Below are 4,866 nucleotides of genomic sequence, written 5' to 3'. Positions count from 1 at the left end.
AGTGAAGAAATTTACAAGGGAACAAGCTCTTGGCCTGAGACTTGAAGATTTGCAGGATCTCCTTGATCTTCCACTTAGCAGGGATGAAGATGATACAGATGCCTTAACCTTTGAACTACAATTCAAAGGGCAAATAAGGGAACTGTTGTTGAGGCAATAAAAATCTACAATAATGGAGAGTTTTGGCATTATCTGTTCCAGGGGGAGAGTGTTGGGATTGAACCCTACCAAAGGAACAGATAATAAAAGCCAAAACTGGATCACAATAGTAGATTCAGAATAAGCAGATGTTTGGTTGCAAGTCTCTCCCCTTGAAAGTGGTTTCAACATCTGCTGACCTCCTATCTGCTGATCATGTAATCTGCTGACCTACAACTGCTGACCAAGAAAAAGTCTGATAGAAGAACTAAAGCTCTACTGCTCGATCTACTGCCTTGGTTCAAGCATTGCTGATCATGACAAGTACTGCTGGGTTCACAGCAGTGGAAGGATGCAGCAGCAGTTTATGTTTGGTTTATGCATTGAAATGTAATATCAGTAGTTAGCATAGCAGTGTTTGTATAGATCAGAGGTTAGAGTTTGTTAGGAGGTTAGATGTCACTTTCATGGTGACGTCAGCTTTGATGCTCAGTGGTTTGCAAGTGCCTATAAATAGAACAGTACTCCGTACTGTTCTGTTTAGCTCATTCACCATCTTCTTTCTGCACGAACAAACACTGAGCTCAGGCTGAGGGGGAGTTTGCATATCATACACACATTGTAATCAGAGTTTAAAAATAAATTTAATCATTTGATTCAGTGTTAGAAAATGTATGATTGATAGCATTTCTTCTGTTTGATTGTGAAAAGTTTGGTTCCATTAATTTCCGCTGCACTACTCTTTCATTTGTTCATCTAAATTCAAACACAAATCACAATCATCTAACTTTAAACACAAATCACAATCAATCCAAATTCATTTGTTTAGGCAACACCACACGACCCGAAGCGACCCAAGCCATTTTTCTCTCTTCGCTTGTACCTCCCCAAAGGATTTTTTTTATAATAACCTCCAAGTCAAGGATAACTCTTGTCGGGGCTTTGTAAAGGGAAAAATAGTAGTTAGGGAGGCTTTCCAAAACCGACTTGATAAGAGTAACTCTTCCCCCAAGTGAAAAGGACTTTTTGAAACAACTTTTTGTATAAGGTGGAAAAATCATTTTGAAAAGCTAGGAAACCTTGGTTTTCAAAATGACTTTTACATCTTATACAAAAAGTTGTTTCAAAAAGTCATTTTCACTTGTCCAAAGCTTTTCAAAATGACTTTTTTCATCTTATATAAAAAGTTGTTTCAAAAAGTCCTTTTCACTTATCCAAACATTATTTTGACTTATTGGCTTGAAACAGCCGATAAGTCAATAAGTTGTTTCAAAAAGCTAAGAGATGTGTGCAAAATGCAACATATAAATTACATCAAAAAAGCATAAAACTAACCCTTTTTTAGTACTAATGTTGAGAAAAGTGTGTTTTTGTCTTCCTTTTGAATTTACAGGACCAAATGAGCTTAAACGAGCAAAAGAAACAAATATACAGCAAAAACCAACATAAATCCAAAGAAAAGGAATAAACATGACATGCCCGACCCCTCGACAACATCCCCAAGAGCAAAAACAAGAAACAGAACACTGACCACGGGGCCGTGCCCACTGGACACGGGGGCGTGATCAGCCACCTGCAGAATAGACAATTGTTGAAGTTTTGAAATGTGGATAATGGTAAATAATCATTTATAGTGTTTAAAATGCGTCTTATGGTAAATGAAGAGGTTAATTGTAATTATGATAACCTGTTTTTTTCTGAAGGTTTAAAATTTGTCCTTTGTATTTCTTGATATTTAATTTTATAGTTTTCCCATGAAAACTTATTTTTGAAATGTTTTACATTAAAAGCCTAACCATCGTCGCATCATATTCTTTAACAGTAAGTTAGTCTCACGATCTATTTAATCATAACCGCCTTCATTGGGTATATAAAATAACTTTATTTGCCTTGCATTGGAAACTGCTTTCATCATTACTGCTTTCATCCATCTACTCAATCATCTTCAAAGTTTTTTGTTTATCAATATCATTACAATCTCTTTGGCTTTCAAACACACATTTGTTCACCGCAAAATGGAAAACATTGGGTTTCAAATGATCGTTGACGAAATTTTCACAAGGCTCCCTGCAGAAGCTATTGGTCGTTTGAAATGTCTTTCAAAAAATCTTCATGGGGAACTGTTAAGTCATGCATTTGAGATGATGCATTCTCTCGGAAGTGGAGATTCACTACAAAAGAAACTACTCTCCTTTAAAGACACGTCAATTGTCGTTGACAACATAGTAGCTTGTAATTTGGATGTCGTTACAAGCAAAACCATAAGTTTTCCTAACAATGCCCACCTTACCTTCTTATGTATTCTATCATCATTTAATGGGTTATTGTTAGTTTGCAATGAACGGATTTGTTGTTAGCCGATCCTTTGGAATCCAACAACCAGGCGCTATAAGTTTTTAGCTGACGACTACTTAAATAATAGTCATGATCGAGACTCTGATACAGGTGGAATGTATTTTGATGAATCCAATGATCTGAAAGTGTGTCACATCAGATGTTACACTAATGTGGCTACTGCTCGTGTTTACTCACAATGTCGTGAGTCATGAAGAACAATAAATTTCTTGAGCGTAAATAATTATGGTTCAAGCAGTTATTCATGGTCTCCCGGAATTTATTCTGGTAAAACCATATATTTCATGGTTTCAAATTATTGGTATCTGTGACACCTGTGCCTCTACGACCATCAAACAAATACCAAATCAATGAAATATTTTGTTTCATACTTGGTATTTGTATAAATGTGTGTATCATTTGCACATATCAATTCTTGTTCGATTTCGAGCTTTAAATCGCTTTCTGGAAGGTTATACGCGATGTGATGCGTAAATATAACCCGTTTAATGCAACAAACACTCCGGAACAGTGACATAGGCTTAACATACCTTAAATAACCTTTACATAACTTAGAAATAAGTTTTGGAGGGTTTGGTATTGCCGAAATCAAGTTTATTCGATCACATGGACTATTTGCGTCAAACTGCAAAAGTATATCGAATCAAATGATAACGGACATTCTGGATCTTGGTCATAAGTTAAATATGCCCTAAATATCCTTTATATAGCTTAGAAATAGGCTTTGAGGTGTTTGGTGCGCAAAAATAAACTTATTTGATCAATAGGAACTAAAAGCGTCAAAAAGTGCATAAGTTTGCATTTTCGCGCATATCTTACATTCTGAACATATCCGGACATCCAAAAATTTATGTAATCATTAAAATATTTTATTTTAGTGATTGGCATGATAAAATTCCATTCGTCGCTTAATTTGGATCGTTTTAGCGTTCGTTACGACTTCCGTCGTAATTACCCGAATAACGCAACCGTACGACCAAACGAACCGACATCCAAGATGTTTTTGAGCATGTTTCATATTCCCTATGCTTTAACTTCATCTTAGATCCTTAAAATGGGGTTAACGGGGCTTAAACGTGTAAAAAATGCATCGAAAACCAAGTTTTGGGACTGAAGGGGCTAAAATTGTAAATCTGCCAAAGTTTGCTAGGCCTGGGGCGTAAGCCTAAGCTTATTCTTACGCGGCCCGTGTAAACAGCCCAGATCAGAAAACTTGTTCTTCAATTCAGCAGCTGGTTTCATGAGTTTTGCACATGGTTTCTTCATACTAGGGGCTTGTTTTGAGCACCCATGGTATTCTAATTCAGTGGGCACACATGGATGGTTGAGATTGAAGCTCGGGAATCGAGGAACGATCTTAACGGTGGACCGAAATCTATAAATACCCACTTAGAATTCATTTGCTCCTCACACCTTGATCTGATTTTGTGCTCTAAGTTGAAGCTTTATGCTTCATACCTGAGTATTTAGATCAAGTTCTTCCTAGCTTGGACCCGTTGTAAGTTTCTTTCGTTTTTTTATGCGTTTTTAAGCATGAAAGTCAAACAGTGTTTGAATTTCTGCTTTGACCAGTCAAAGGTCAACACGAAGTTCGTTTGAACTTCGCAACGTGAGCATAATTACAATGGTTATAGTCTCTTGTGACTATACCTACTGATTACCACATTATTTAGGTGTAGTGACGAGTCATAGTTTCGGTCAAAATACGTATTTATGCGTATTTTGCAACCAAACTATTCTTGGGTATCAAAACCGTTTGTTTTGATATCAAACTTGTTTTTCTAACTTCGTTAAACATGTTTTAACATGTTTAACTCGTCACTTTTATATTAACGCTTATATAGGGTCGTAAGATAAGTGGTCTAAACAACTGCTTAGACTTTCGCACCCGACCCGTTTGATCGATCATTAGGATCCGACCAAACATGTTTTGTGACCATAGTTGTATAGGGAATAACCTTCCGAGGTTATACCTTATGGTCACTTCGTTTAAGTAGTTGTATGATAGGTAGTTTATATGCCTTAGGAAAATGACCAAAATGCCCTTTTTTATGCATATATTCAATTAAAGCATATGTAACCTAAATTTTTACATCTAAACTGATTAGGCAACATTATTAGATGTGTTAAGGCATATAATACTTGTCATAGGACTAGTTAGGCGGTTCGAACGCGTTTTACGCGAACGACGCATTAAAGTAGCGTAAGCTACCTAAACGGGTCGTAATTGATCGGAGTGTCGCGCTCCGGTCAAAGATAATATTTATAAGCCCAATTTACCCTTAACAAATAGTTAGTGGTAGCAAGGGGTCGAACCACGAAGAGTATGTGGTTTGTGTGTGGATTCGATTGAATTAGAACAAAAAGTGTCAC

This window comes from Helianthus annuus, chromosome 17, assembly GCF_002127325.2.
Source record: "Helianthus annuus cultivar XRQ/B chromosome 17, HanXRQr2.0-SUNRISE, whole genome shotgun sequence".
Lineage (NCBI taxonomy): Eukaryota > Viridiplantae > Streptophyta > Magnoliopsida > Asterales > Asteraceae > Helianthus > Helianthus annuus.
This window is presented reverse-complemented; position numbering follows the sequence as displayed.